Source organism: Petaurus breviceps, unplaced genomic scaffold, assembly GCF_028583685.1.
Source record: "Petaurus breviceps papuanus isolate PSGF00001 unplaced genomic scaffold, PetGlider_PUasm1.0 186, whole genome shotgun sequence".
NCBI lineage: Eukaryota > Metazoa > Chordata > Mammalia > Diprotodontia > Petauridae > Petaurus > Petaurus breviceps.
This window is the reverse complement of record NW_027185798.1, coordinates 9,912,693-9,928,782: the sequence shown is the minus strand read 5'-3', so window position 1 is coordinate 9,928,782 and position 16,090 is coordinate 9,912,693. Positions and strand designations below refer to the sequence as shown.

The following is a 16,090-nucleotide window of genomic DNA, read 5'->3' as shown; positions in this document are numbered from 1 at the left end:
CTCTCTCTCTCTCTCTCTCTCTCTCTCTCTCTCTCTCTCTCCCCCTCATCCCTCTACCCCCTCATCTGTGTGTCTCTCTGTCTCTGTGCCTCTGAGTGTGTCTCTGTCTCTCTCTCCTTACAGTACTTAACCTGACATAGAGGAGGTACTCACATGCTCACAGGGGACCCCAAAAGATTATCTCATTTTCCAGATTGAGACTTTGAGTGCTTTGCCTAAGATCACACCTTGTGCCCAGGTAGGTGATTGCATTGGGATCCAGACTCAAGTTCTCTGATTCCCCACCCAGCATTCTTTCTCCTGAACCTTGCCTTCTTCCCACACTCAAATGTCAGCCTGGCTGAAATGCCTTGGTCATCACTACCATCAATGTAATTTAAGAAATGTCATCCAGGGTCAAACCATCAGTCAATTGACTTCAGAGCTTCAGCAGTATAAAGCATTTCAGGAGCCTCTAGCCTGACTCGTTACTCTACAATGTCTGGCTTCCATCCAAATACCTCCTACCGTGAGGGGCAGCCTGGTCCACTTTTGAACAACTCTAATCTTTAAAGGAGCAGCTACATGGAGCCATAGTGCACAGGGCTCTGAGTCAGGAGACAGGAAGACTCATCTTCCTGAGTTCAAAGCCAGTTTCAGACAGTTATTAGCTGTGTAATCCTGAGCAAGTCATTTAACCTTGCTTGCCTCAGTTTCCTCCCCTGTAAAATGAACTGGAGAAGGAAATGGCAAAACACTCCAGTATCTTTGCCAAGAAAGCCTCTAATAGATTCACAGAGAGTCGAGCATGACTGAACAACAACAAAGCACAAAAAATCATTAGAAAGCCTTTCCTTATGCCAAGCCTAAAGCTACATCTCTCAATTCAAAAGCTTTTTTGAAGCGACTTCTGTAAGCAGAAGACCATCCATCCATTACCAATTGCTCCTCTTCGGCTGTCCAAACCCTTTTTGAATCCAAGACGGCCAGCCTGTACAACTGTTAATATCACATTCCCCAGCTACATGAAGAGCTATTTCTTTCTTAGTACTAAAATTATCATCCAGCCTCCCAGAGTGTGCCCTACCCTGGCACTAGGGAAAAAACACATTAAGCGCTCAGTACCCAGTACAGACTAGTTTGTTTGAATTGAACAAGCCCATAGATTATTACATATGCCAGTTATTGTCATGACTGTAAATTCCTTAAGGACAAGGACCTGTCATACTCACTAATTTTTTTAACTTTGAATTATATTTTTTCAATTAGCAAAAATCCACCTTCTCTCTCTCTACCCCCAAGGTACTGCTCCGGTTGACAGGTTGACAATGAAAGAAAAGCAAAATAGCTGTTACAAACATGCATAGCTATGCAAAATAAATTTGCATATTGGCCACGCCCCCAAAATGTCTCGTTCCACACTCTGAGTCCTTCACCTCTCCATCAGGAGGCAGGTAGTGTATTTCACCATTAGTCTACTGGAACTATGATTAGTCACTACACTGATCAGAGTTCTGTCTCTGCCATATTGTGGCCATTGCATAAATTGTTCTCCCGGTTCTGCTCACTTCATTCCGCATTAGTTCATGTAAGTTTTCTCAGGTTTCTCTACAACCATCCCCTTTATCATTGCTTACAGCACGATAGTATTTCATCCCATTTATATACCATAACTAGTTCAGCCATTCCCCCAGATGATGAGCACTCCCCATTCTTTGCCACCTTAAAAAGAGCTACAAACATTTCTTGTATACCTTACAGTTTGTTTGGAGCGGCAAGGTGGCACAGTGGATAAAGTGCCAGGGCTGGAGTCAGGAAGACCTGAGTTCAAATCTAGCTTCAGACACTTCCTAGCTGTGTGACCCTGGGCAAGTCACTTCACCCTGTTTGCCTCAGTTTCCTCATCTGTCAAATGAGCTGGAGAAGGCAATGGCAAGCCCCTCCAGTTTCTTTGCCAAGAAAACCCCAAATGGGGTCGTGAAGAATTAGACATGACTGAAAACGACTAAACAGCAACAAAGAGTTTGTTTTTCTTAGGCTTTAATCCTACTCAGTATACCCTCCTTATCCCTTCTCCCTTTTCCCTCTTCCCTTCAGCTAAGTGAAATATATTTCTGTAACCAACTGTGTGCTGTATATGTATATATTCTCTCTTCCTTTGCCCAATTCAGATGAGAATGAGGTTTAAGTGTTAGCCACTGCCCCAACCCCTCCTCTGTCTCTGTAGATGTCCACTTACATATCCTGATTATGTGAGATAATTTCCCTAGATTTCCTTTCCCTTCCCTCTAGTTTCTTCTTCTTCGCCTCTATTCTTCTCTTGAGATCATTAAGATATAACAGAACCTCTCCCAGGCCTTATCTAATTATACTCCCTCTGTATGACCCTGAAGATGATGGGGTTCAGGTAAGAAACACCTCTCCTCTCCCCATATTAGAATGTGAGCCATTTATCTTCTCACTCATCCTTATGATCAGTGCCTAGAACTTATCTCTCCAGATGCGTCTAAGCCACTGCTCCCTGGGCAAGATGCCAGCCTGGAGCTGTCCCCTCTTATAGCCCTTGTGCCTCGTTCACCCTGCTGGTGACTGCAGCCTCAGTCAGTCCAGTTCTGAAACCCTGAGGTCATTTCCCACTCATGTTGCCCATATCCCAGCGGTAGCCTATGCATTCCCTCCTTTGGGTTACATGTAGAATTCACTGTGTTCTGAAAGCAGCATGATTTCTAAAGAGCTCCAGGAATCTAAGGGTGACTGTTGCCCCAGGGAACACCGACCATGGAGACATTGGAGCACACCACCATTAAAATGGAACCATCTCCATGTCTGTGAAAACAAGAGCTTCATTTCACCCTACTCTGTCAGGAGCTCATGTTGAAGGCCTGGCTTTTTTCCAAGCTCACCTTGGGTGACTTGGCTGACCTGCTCAATAGTGAATGATTGCCAGTCAGCACCAGAACAACTTTCTGGCATTTGTTCTCCACCTACCTTCTAACCTTATAGGAGAGACTTAGCCGTGCAAGTAGTTAAGCAGGGATCAGAGTTGTTGATAGACGCAAGGAGGTTCTGGCACACACACACCCCCCCCAACATCCATGTCTCCAGATCATAGTTCTCAAAGGTCTCAGTAGAGACCATCTGTCCCTACATTCCACCTCCAACAGACTAGTAAGATTAGCATCAACACCTGCCGCCAACCGAAAATGACAGCCCTGACAATCTAGCTTTAAGCAATGCTCTCCCCTAGCTCTCCTAGAGCAACGCTTTTTCTCTGGGCAGTTTTTACAAAAATCTCCTCCAACTAAGCTACCAAACTCTTGGAATGTGAGCTCTCTGAAGATGGCTGGTCCCTTGAGACTATTGCTTATAGAATACAATATATTCTGTGTCTCTCTATTCTTATCAGGTGGAAAAACATTAACCACTTCATCCTCTCTTCAAGAGATCTCTCTGAAAGTTTGCTCTATCAAGCAGGGTGAGGAATGTCCATCTAGAGGCCAAAATGAGTTCACAGAAATGCCAAAGGAATAAATAATAATAGCTATCATAGATATGTGAGGTGTATGTGTGTGTGCAGCATTAAGGTTGGAAAAATACTTAACATATAAGTGAAAGTGCCATTTTTGGTAGACTCAAGATGGAACTGGCATCTTCTATATAGTACCTAACACCCTCCCCACTCTCCCCAACCAAGGAAAAGCCAGTTCATTTTCACACACTTGTACTCATTTTTTAAAATACATATTTCTCTTTAAAACACATATTTCTATTATCAATAAACAAGTATAAAATCATAACAATTCTTATCTTCTGCCTTCATCTTGCTTGAAATGCCTCCTATAGAAGGGTGAATAGTAGTTTCACTTACTGAAAGCATCTATCTAATGACAAAAATTATTACTAATAATCAATTATGGGGAGAGATTCAGGCTTTTTCTCTATGCTATTTCTTTGTTCAAAGTCCAGCCTTTTAAGGACATTACTGATCTCCTCCGAAGATTTACCGCAACTAGACCATCTCATCTAAGGTGAATTCCTGCCCATTGTGTTCCTCTCAAGCAAGTTTGGGTAGAGGTAGATCCTCTAGCTAGATTGCCCAAGGCTGAGGGTGATCTGGGTGTCCAGAGAATGAAACAACATCACTCTCTCAGCTCCTCATTGGAGTGAGCCCACTTCTCATTGTAATATTCATTCTCTCATTAGTTGTTAACCAATCAGAATTGATAGCCACCCTCAGAAACACCCACTCTTTCAAGAGCATATAATCTGTGAGCTCATGACCATGAAAGGTCTTTGCCATTCAAGAGTGACACTGACCTCTTTTATTAATAAAATACTAGTATTATTGATAAAATGATTAATTACCTAGAAACTATGTCTCTTGAACTTTTTAAACATCACATTAACTACAAGTGAGTAAAGACCAGGATTCACACCATTTAGTGGCCAGGCTCCTGAGCTAGAAGGTCAGGCCAATACTAATTTTGAACACGTTTTCCCTAGTTAAAAAAGAGATATAACTGTCTGTTCTCATTTTATTTCACTGAAATCAATATGGTAAAAACTATTATAAAGCCAGAAGCAATAAAATGAAGACCACGGAGACATAGGTTTCATTTTCTTCGTTGTTGCCTATCAAAAGTAAGAGATTCAAGAGAGAAAAATTAATTAGGGGAATAAACAGCTGGCTGAGAAAGTAGCATATGAGAATGGGATTCAGATTTCACAGCTTAGAATTAGGGTTGACAGATTCCTGGCCAGAGATGGAGTATACCTAACAAAAGGTGATAAGAATGCATTTGACAAGTGTGTTGTGAATCTAATCAAAGGGGCTTTAAGCTAAAATGATGGGGGAGGGAGAAAACTACCTAAGTATATTCCCCAAAGAAGGAAGAACAGAAGCTAAGACACACCCCCCCCCTTAGAAGTTGACAAGAGATAATACCCAAGAAAAGAGTCAACAGTAAAACTCATGGCCTCAAATATATATACTTAAATATCTATGCTCAAAGTTTAAGCAAAAAAAATCAAGAAAAAAATAGAGGTTTTACAAAACAACATTAATTTGACCTACAGAGATCACTGACTCAATAGGATGAAATCCATGACTAGATCATGGCTCCAGAAGGTATGCCTCATTTTTTAAAGGGAGGTGGAGTAAGGGTGTACATTAAAAAGACATTCATATGGGGAAATTTAGGAACCAGAGAGAGGAATAATAATGGAGAGTATCTGGGTGAAGTTCAAGAAAAGGAGAAAGAGAATTCTTCAGACCACCTGGACAAAAAGAGGAAAGAGATAAGGAGTTTGGGTAATGGATCACATGTCTGGCACAGAGGTTCGATCTGCTAGTGATGGGGAGATTTCAACTATCCAGATATCTTCTAGAGCTCTCAATCTCTCTGCCTCTCTGTCTCTGTCTCTCTCCATCTCTGTCTGTCTCTGACTCTCTGTCTTTCTGTCTGTCTCTCTCTCTCCCCTCCCCCCAAAAAAGCAGAGCAGCTAATAACTTCTTAACTTGCCTTAGTGATAATTTAATTCTCCAAAAGACAGATAAAGCACCAAAAGGAAATTCTATTCTAAAATATAACTTTCACTAATGAGGAAGAATTTATTTGGGGTGAAAATGATGGATACCTTGGGGGAAAGTGACCATTCCATTCTAGAATTTGTAATAGAAATGGAAAGGAAATCTGAGAATAACTTAACATGTACCTTAGGCTTAAGGGAAAGCAGATTTCAAAGAGTTCAAAGGAAAGAGAGACAGAGACATAGAAAGGGAGGGAGAAAGATGAAGGAAGGAAAGAAATAGAAAGAGAGGGAGGGAAGAAGGAAGGAAAGAAAGAAAAGAGAGAAGCATAGGGAGGGAGGAAGGAAAGAAAGAAGGTAGATGGAGAAAGAGGTGAAGAGTTAGGTAGAGACAGAGAGGGAGGGCAGGAGGGAAACAGTGAAAGAGGGGAAATGAGGGAGGCAGAGAGAGAGAGAGAGAGAGAGAGAGAGAGAGAGAGAGAGAGAGAGAATGCACTTTTATTAGAAACAAACAATCCAGTCCCTCCCTCAGGGAGCACACATTTTAATGAGGGAAACAAAACCTAACAGAGAAGCAGAAAGCATGAGGGAGAGAGGAGAATGGCTAGGATATGTCAAGAAATGGCATTCTGACCTAAGTACTCATCAATCAGAAAAGTGGGATTCTAGTAAGCCAAGTTAGGATAAGAAGGCTGCTAGTACTGAGATGGAGAGGAAGTTCAGAGAAGGAGTCTCTCCCGGAGTGAAGTAAGCGTCACTGGGTAGGTAGAAATAGGGAGGATTCTATGGGGTAAAAATGCTTCAAGCTGTCAACCCAGAAAAGGTGAGAAATGCTCAAGAATGAAATTCTGAAGACACAGAGGGGAACAAGTCCAATGAGGAAAAATAGGACTTGTCTGAAGAAACCAATGTGGCTGCACAGGGACCTCCCCCTGCACTCTGCCCTCCTCCAACCTCATCTAGAATATTAACATGTTCAACTCTAGATACCACTTTTTAAGAAGAATATTGATAAGTTAGAGCCAATCAAGAGGAATGCAACCAGTTGGTTGGGAAGAGCCTTGAGTCTATGCCATATAAGGATTGGTTCAAAAAAGTGGGCAAATTTGTCCTAAAAAAAAGAAAAGACTTAGTGAGGGCTATGTTCAGGTATCCCCTACCATGGAGGATTATTCCATTTTATCCCAGGGGTAAGAACCAGAAGCAAGGGATGGAAGGTACAAAGAAGCAAATAGGGCTCTGGGTCAGGAAAAACATACTAAGAATCAGAGCTGCCCACTAGTGAAATTGATATGGATCCAAACATTGCCCTAAGGGTTAAAATAATATTAAAGGTCATTTTTCCAATACTTTGTAAAGCCCTGTAGCTTGTTCTGTAACTTGAAGGCTCCCTAAAATCCTTTCTCCCTTATCTTGAATCTGTACCAAAAGAATTACTTTTGTCTCCCTTATCCTGTGTTCTCCCTTTCATTTTTAACCTGTCCTCCTGCCCTGTCCTTAAATCCTTAAACCATAATTTGCTTTGTCTCCCTAATTCTGTCCTGTCTTTAATCTTTAACCTCCATAAAAGCCTCTAAAACTACATCATCTTTCTGAAACTTCTCTATAACTCCCCCAAATATTGGGATCTCACTTAACTTTACTTCACATAATAAAGCTTCCAATGGCTATAGAGAAAGTCTAAGTGAATTTTTTCCCATTCACTCTTCCAAAACTCTGCTCTCAACAAAATGAGCTTCCTGGGGTCATGTTGGATAGACCCTCATTGGAGGTCTTAGAGCAGAGGTTGGATAACCATTTGATACAATAAGCATTCCTCTCATGTGTGGGTTGGACTAGATAATTACTGAGGTCACTTCTAACTCTCAAATTGTTAGAACTTTTGTAGCTCTTTACTCCAGTGTAGGAGGCCTTTTCCAGCCCCTCATAATTCTAGTGTCTTCCTTCTATTATTTTCTATTTATCTTGTATATATAACTTGCTTTGCATATATTTGTTTACATGTTGCCTCTCCGATTAGCTTGTATGCTCCCTAGGGACTGGAACTGTCTTTTGCAAACTCTTTTTGTATCCCCAGAACTTAACACAGTGCCTAGCATTCAGAAAGTGCTTAATAAATGTTTATTGGTTGATTATTTGGTTCTTCGGATGAAGGGAAACTAACAAGTTAAGTGGTACTTGTGCCAATCATGAAACCTTGTTTTATGCCCCTTACTTAGTCTGGCTAAGGGTTGCACACAAGGACTGATCCTTGAACACAAATCTCAGGTCTTCCACACCCAGAATTCTCTCATCAACTACTCATATTCTTCACAAATGTATGTAATATCAAGTATGCTTCATCTATTTTTCCTCATATGGAGACCAAATTCCAAAAAGCTCCTGTTGCTCAGTGCAAAAAAAGGTATATGTTTCCAAACAGGGTGGACATGTTCATCTGTTTTGTCTAACTACTTATTTGTAGATTCTATGGGAAAAGAGGGATAGTGTGTGCATGGGAAGGGGTCACTGGCAATGGACTGATGTTTTTAAAAAAAGGCATCTGTGAGACATTGCCTTTTTAAAGTGTTCTTGAGGCATGTACAAAGTTAAATTTATCACTTTACTGTCTAGCATCTGATATTGCTTCTCCTAATTTAGACCTTATGGGAGAAGGTAGATTACACACTGATGGACGTCAATGGAGTTCCAAGTATAAACTGAAGAACTTGGCAGTTAGAGTTCCAAGATGTCGCTTACTGACTCCAAGTGGGCAGAGATCTCAAAGCTTCTCTAGACGCCCTACCCAAAACATAAACTCCACACTAACATCCTCTGAAAAGTGGTCATCCAGCCTCTAATGGAAGACTTCCAATCCAGAGGAACTCCTTCCCTGAGGCATTCCATTAGGCTTTTTGGACAGCTCCAATCACTAAAACACCTTTCTTGTGTTAAGCAGAAACCTGCTTCCTGGCAAGTTGCCAGTGACCAAAAAGACAAATGAATCAACTACTCTCCTCTCTGTTGATAGCAACATAACCCAAACCTTTCTATGAAAACATCAAAGCCCCAAAGTAGTGATTCTTCATTGACTTAAACCATGATGGACTCTCCATTAGTCAAGGACACAAACTAGATGTCCCTTCAACAAGGCTTCTTGGGACATCAATGGTTTTAAAGTTATGAATTCCCAAACCAAAGTGAATCCCTCACTCTGCCTTAGGTCCCACTATTTCTGCTTGATGTATGGGGTTGACATGTGCAAACTGCTGTCAAAGACTTAGCCAGACTCCCTGGAATCCTGAAAAGATGGCACATTTAAGATACTGGGGGAAAAAATGTCAATTTTCTTGTGGCAAAAAGACCATGAAAGGGTACAACTTTACTCTTTCAAAAAATAGAGGAATTAGCTGGTACATGATTAAGAGACTGGATTTTGGGAGAGTATTTAAGTGGTAAGACTCAAGCTTTTTACATAACTATACAAAGGGCATAAGAACAGGTAGGCACATGTAAGGTCCTAAAGCACAAGAGTTAGGAGATTTAAGACCATATGACTGATCACTCAGTCAATAAATATTTATTATACACTTACTGTATACAAGGAAGTGTGCTAGGCACTGGGTATACAAATAAAGGGGGGAATCCCTGCCCTCTAGGAGCTTACAATCTAAAGGAAAAAGAAAACTCACAAAAGGAAGCTGAAAAACATCTAGGATGAGACATGCAGTAATCTAAGGACCCCTGCATTTCGCCATCCTTCCCACAGCTCCACATCCTTATGATGTTGGGGCCTTTCCATCTGTCTCATAGTTGAACTTTCTTTAGGTATTACTTCCCCCTCTTAGATTATGGGCTCCTTGAGAGAAGGAACTGTCTCAATTTTCTGTGTGTATTCCCAGCACTTAGCCCAGGACTTAACCAGTAACAAGGACTTAACAAATGCTTTTTCACTGATTTGAATGCATCTTCCCAAAGGAGAGGATTGTACAGTCCATCCCTAAGTCTGTGTCCATAGTTTACCTGCCCCCCCAGACTTGGGTTTAGTGTAGTCCAGGGACCATGGGCACTTTTGACCATTTAGTAAAGCTTGTGGACTCATATTCATGATCAAAGAGAATGCTAAATTTCAGTCAGAAGTAGTGAAGAGAGAGGAGACAAGGAGAGAGAGGGAGGGAGAGAGAGAGGTTTCCCATCCAAGACCTGCTGAAATCTATCCACTGACCCCTTGGAGCTCTATGTACCCCAGGTCCCTTCACTTTAATGAACCTCAGATTTCTCATTTATAAAATGAAGAGGCTGGACTCAGTGATGTCCAGCTCTAAATCTCATTTCCTTCTTTCCTTGCTCAATTTTCTTATCTAAAAGATGGGGGTGATAATGCCCCCAGGGTTTGATCTCTGGTTGGTTGTGGGGAAAGTGATTTTGAAACTCAGCAGGCTCTAGAAAAAGAAGAAGGCTCTAGAAGAAGACTTCGGGGTGACTTCCAGCTCCAAATCTGCGGTCCTGTGATCCATCCAGAAATCTCCTCTCCTCATTCCAGATGGGAAGTCTTGGAGCATGAAGAGGTGAGCAGGCAGCCTTTTTCAGGCATCCAGATCTTCAAAGGTGTCTCACTTCTGTAATCTCTCCTCCTGCGACCAGCACAGTCCTCCCTCACTTAAATCCAAGTGAAATGACTTGCAAGTCCTGGCATCACCTTCCTGATGTCATGGTGCTCCTGGAAAAGGAAGGACAAACTTTATCAGCTTCTTTGCGCCATCTGGTGGCAAATGATAAGCACAACACTCCTATACTAAGCATCCTTCTAAGGATTCTACTCTCTTCCTAAGTGTCTCCCTCACCCCTTCCTTGCCCATCAGCCTGTAGGTCTGGTTTGGAATTCAAGACCAACTGGAGCACTGCCCCTCCCCCATTCTACATGTGGACTGAAATGACCCCCAAGCTTTCTGTGCCTGGCAAGGCAAGCAGCTGCCCATGGTCAGTCTCAGCCTATAAAGTGACAAGGCTTGACACGGGATTTGAGGTAGCATGGTAAACATGGGGAAAATGTTGGGTTTAGAGTCAGGACCTGGGTTCAAATTCCAATTCTCCTACTTCTGAAATACATGACCTTGGGCCAATCACTTTCACTTCTTTGGGACTCAGTTTCCTCATCTGTAAAATGAGGTTGCTCTAGAAGATCTCTAGAATTCCTTCCAGCTCCAAATCTATGGTCCTATGATCCATCCGCAAATCTCCTCTCCTCATTTCGATGGGAATTCTTGGAGCATGGGGAGGTGAGCGGGCAGTCTTCTTCAGGCGACCAGATCTTAGAACTTAATACAACAGGAAGAATATTGTCAATTCTGCCTCCGTAATTTCTGGTCCATCCATCCTCTTCTCTCCACCCATATAGATGCCACTCTCGTTCTGGCTCTTATCCCTTCTTAAATGGAGTGTTTCAGTAACCTCCTGAAAGCCTCCAATGCTTCTCTCAGTATCTCTCTTAGTGTATTCCCTGCACCCAGACCTCTTTGTACTTTACCATGTGGCTCCCTTCAGGGGGAAAGGGGAAAAGCCAGGGAAGGCACACTCATTTCCATATTATTCATACAAAAAGAAGAAAAAGTAAATGAAATGAAAACTCTCCCTTCCTCCACCAAAAATAATTTCTTAGAAGGTCCTTCACCTTGTCTGTATTCCTTGAAATTAGGTTAACCATGACCCTATATTGGAGGCAGCTGTTGGTGTAGTGGATTGAGTGTTGAACCTGAAGTCAGTAAGATCTGAATTCAAATCCAGCCTTGGCCATCACTTAAGTGCTATCTGTCTCAGCTTCCTCAGTTGTAAAATGCAGACAATAATAGTCCCCACCTCCCAAAACCAAATGAGACTTTTGTAAAGTGCTTAGCACAATGCCTGGCACCTAGTAGATAATCATTCTTTCTCTCCCTCCCTAGATGTTTGCAACTGTTGAAGAGTGTTGAGTTCTCAATAAAAAAAAATACTTTTTTTTAAGTAGGCTGTGTTGGGGTGGCTAGGTGGTGCAGTGAATAGAACACTGGCCCTGAAGTCAGGAGGATCTGAATTTAAAATCTGGCCTCAGACACTAAACACACACACAAAAAAACTAGTCGTGTGACCTTGGGCAAGTCACTTGACCCCAATTGCCCTACCTTCCCCCCTCCAAAAAGCAAAAAAAAAAAAGTAGGCTGTGTAGTTATAATTATCCTGTATTAAAAAGACAAGGAAACTCAAGCCCAGATAGGTCTAGTAACTTATCAGAGAACACACAGCCAATAGGAACAAAGTTGGGACTAATATCCACATTACAGAATCACAGAATCATACACAGACTTAGACTGGAAGGAAAATTTTTCATCTTTCTTCCTCCTCTCCTCTCTTCTCTCCTCTCCTTCTTCCTTCTGTCTTTTCTTCTCTTCTCTTCTCTCCTCTCTTCCTCTTCTCTTCTCTTCTCTTCTCTTCTCTTCTCTTCTCTTCTCTTCTCTTCTCTTCTCTTCTCTTCTCTTCTCTTCTCTTCTCTTCTCTCTCTCTCTCTCTCTCTCTCTCTCTCTCTCTCTCTCCAGTGTGTAAAATATGGTATAATGGATGGTACTCAAAAAGGCATCAAGAAAACCTGGGTTTGAATCCTGCTTCAGACACTTAGTAGCTATAGCACCCTGGGAAAGTCATTAAACCTTTCTAGGCTTCAGTTTCCACTATAAAATAAGGGGTTGGAGCCATAGAGCTCTAAAGTCCCTCTAGCTCTAAATCTAGAATCCCACGATCCTGCAGGATAGAAAATTCCTTGCTTTGATCACAAAATCTGCTCCTAATTCTAAACCAATGAGCCTGGAAAGCTGGTGACCAGCTCCTTCGTCAGCCCAACAAGGACACGTCCCAGATGGAGATCAGAAAGCACTTTCCCATGGGAGGAGTAGAGGTCAACATCTGTGTCTCTGTCTCTGAGCTAAGCTCCTGCCCTTGATCTGTAAACCATAAGCCCTAGGAGTCCCTTAGATCTTTCACAGCTGAGGAAGTGAAACTGCACTCCATGAAGTCTTTCCTTCCAGCTGTGGAGCATGTTGGAGTTTCCCAAAGCACCTCATAATGAATACATGACTTCCAATGGTCATCACAACAGCCCTGTGATGCAAGGCCCATTTTATAGATAAGGAAACTGAGATTCAGAAATGTGAGGTCATTGACACAGCTCGAATGATGAAAGCCCAGTTGTTAAGAGGATTCTAATTATCCCTCTTATTCCTTCCAAGTTCTTGGAGTGGGGAGGGCTGGGATGGGGCTGATGTCCCATTCCTCAGTCTTGGCCATGAAAATGAAGAGGCAAGAGGAATGATGGGCTGTGGGAATAAAATGACGAGGCAGGTTTCTATGGCTAACAGTCTGGTCTTTCTGAACTGGGAGCAAAATTAAATCAACACTAGGTGGCGCTGCAGTGGATAAAGAGCCAGGTCTGGGGTCAGGAAGACCTGAGTTCAAATTTAGCCTCAGACACTTACTAGCTGTGTGACCCTGGGCAAGTCACTTAACCCTGTTTGCCTCAGTTTCTTTATCTATAAAATGAGATGGAGAAGGAAAAAGCAAACCACTACAGTGTCTCTGCCAAGAAAACCCCAATTGGAGTCAGAAAGAGTCAAACACGACTGAAACAACTCAACAACACCCATTCCTGGAAAAGACATGTCAGTCAATTGACTTAGGAGCCCACTCCCCATCCCTATAAGTTATCTGACAAAAAACACTCCTCCCTGGTCACTACTCCTCATTATGGGCTATCTTCCCCCATTATTCTGTAAGCACTTTGAGGGTAGAGACCACTTTGTTTTTATTTGTTTCCTCAGAAATTGGTAAACACTTAACACATGCGCTTTTTTCATTCAGTCAGTCTTTTTTTAGAAATATCTGAGTTGATCTAAAACACCTCACCCCAAGTTGGGGACATGTTCTCCCACAAAGATATACAGAGTCCTCAGGAAGGTGGGTTCCAGGTTGGAAGGCACATTGACAAAGGGCAAACTCAAAGCCTCTGCTGACTGGAAATCCTACTCTCCCCTGGAGGGTCCCATCTTCTTCATGAAGAAGATGCCGTATCCCCAGAACAGGTGTGGCTTTCTGCTGGACTCCTTGTAAGGTCCTAAAGTCTCCTTTCTTCAGGAAATTCACCATATATTCAATCAGCTCCCCAAGAAGAGGCTGTTCACAGCCCCTGCTCTTCCATGGACTCTCTTACTGAACCCAGACTCGACCCCAGAAGGCCTGGGTTCAAGCACTGCCTTTGACACATCCTGGATGTACAAACCACTCACCATTCCAGGCACCCCAGACAATTCTCTGAGTTAATAAGCTGCTGAGCAGATGCAGATGCATATTTTCCAGGGGGGGTGGGGTGTCTTTACTGGGAATTCCTCACATCAGGGAAATCACAGGTCTGGTTTAAAGTTTAAGTTAGTTCATGGAATGACTAATAAAAAGATTGCCATCTGATAGCTACTTGGGAGTTCTTTCGGGTCACTCACCTTTTCAGGGAGTGTTCTACAGACCTTGTGAATACCCAAGGGGCATAGACTTCAAGCTGGAGGTGAACCTCAGAAATCACATGCTTAGACTCACCCCAGTGCTCAGGGACCAAGCCACCTTCAGCTTAGGGAGAAGCTTCTCCAAGGAGATGGAATCACACCTGGACCTTGCCCAGAACACTAGGAGATCAAGCTTTATTCCCACCTCCCAAGGCTTTGTATTGTTTTTTTCCTTAGTGTATCTCTCTAAATGGCTCGAGTCTCCATATGGACTGGGATTTCCTCTGGGCTAAACGTGTCTTTACAGCTCTGCACACAAGCAGCTTTTCATAAATGTTTTTAGACTGATTGGCAGCTGATAGCACAGTGAATAATAATTAAAAATAATGATCATTAACATTTATGTGGATCTTACTACGTTCCAGGCACTGTGCTAAGCGCTTCACAAATATATCTCATTTGATGCTCATTACAATCCTCGCAGGAAGGTGTTATTGTTATCAGTCCCAATTTACAGATCAGGAAACTAAGGTAGGCAGAGGGTAAGGGACATGCCCAGGGTCACGTGGCTAGTAAATATCTAAACTCAGATTTAAACCCAAGTCTTTGCGACTCCAGGCCCAGCACTCTATCCACAACCCCACCTCTTAACAGACCAAATAATACAGCAGCAAGACCAGTGATCCTGGGCCTTGGGACATGTGGTACAATGGAAAGAACATAGCCTTGAGATTCAGGGGTCTTGGGTTTGAGTCCCAACTCTGATGGAATCTGGGACAAGGCCTGGAGAACCTCTCTGGTCTTCTTTTCCCTCATCTTTAAATGAGAAAGGATCTGAGATCCTATGATCTCATAGTTCTAATCCCAGCTCTGCTACTTATGACCAGAGTAATGATTCGTGATAGAATGGATAGCATTGGCAAATGAGAACACGAGGAACTGTGGGGAACAGGCCTCTGGGCATGGCAGCAGGAGACACACACACACACTCTCCACTGTCCCCTTCCCACATCCATGCCCCCCACTCTACTAGAACTCAGGTGGTCAGGACCATGGAGAACCAAAAGGGAGGAAGCCTATAACTCATAGTAGGAGGTCGAGGCAAGAACCAGGGCTTGTTAGCTTTTACATAATCCATTCTCACGTCTCTGTTGGAAAAGCCAGTCTTGTCTCCCCCTTTCATAATTCACTCCAAGTACCTCAGGAACTGCAAAACAAAGCTTTCATTATTCATGGAGCAAATATTTACCAAATTACAGCCTTCAGGATGTTCAGCCTGCAGATAAAGAGCTCCCCATGTGGAAGGGAGGCTGATGGTGGAGAACAGCTTCCCCTCCCAGAGAGCTGGCAGCATCCCATGACGGACGCAGACAGGGTGCCTTCCCCTAACCATCCATCAGGACAGAATGTGCTGTCTCAAGCACTCTGCAGACTCATCCCCTTCCAGGTCAGCACAAATGTGGTTGCGAGGTCACTCACATTGTGAGTTTGAAATGCTGGGGTCCCGCACGTGGAACAGTTTGGGCTTCCAGGATCCTGGGGACTAGAGAAAGTGTTGAGTTAACTTGGCTGACACAGAGGGCAGAGAAAGAGAAGGAGAGAGCAGAAGAGAGAGCAGGGGAGATGATGGATGGGAGGGAGTAGAGGGAGAGGGGGGAGGAGAGAAAGAGAGAGGGAGAGAAGGGAAGGAGAAGAGAGAGGGAGAGAAGGGAAAGGGAGGAGAGAGGGAGAGAAGGGAAAGGGAGGAGAGAGGGAGAGAGGGGAGGGGAGGGGAAGGGAGGGAGAAGGAGAAAAGAGAGACAGGAGAGAAGAGAGAAAGGAAGAACAGAGAACAGGGAAGAAAAGAGAGGAGAGATGACAGTGAGACAGAGGAAGAGACAAAATTGAAGGTCAAAAGACAAAGACCGTGAAGAAGAGAGGGATAGATTAGGGAGTGATAGACAGTGGGTGGGCAGAAGGGGTGAGGGGAGGAAAGAGAAAGAAACCGATATCAAATTAGAGAGAGAGTCAGGGGGGAGAAGTATCTCTACAAAGAATAGATATAATGACTGAGTGATGGAAACAGAAAACATCTGTGACAGTAA

At 43.1% G+C, this 16,090-nt stretch overlaps 1 protein-coding gene across 3 annotated transcripts in view; it reads right to left on the bottom strand.

Moving 5' to 3' along the window:
- The window catches only part of PHKG1 (phosphorylase kinase catalytic subunit gamma 1), a 79,155-nt gene that overhangs the window by 33,666 nt on the left and 29,399 nt on the right, over positions 1 to 16,090 (bottom strand). The window lies entirely within an intron of this gene.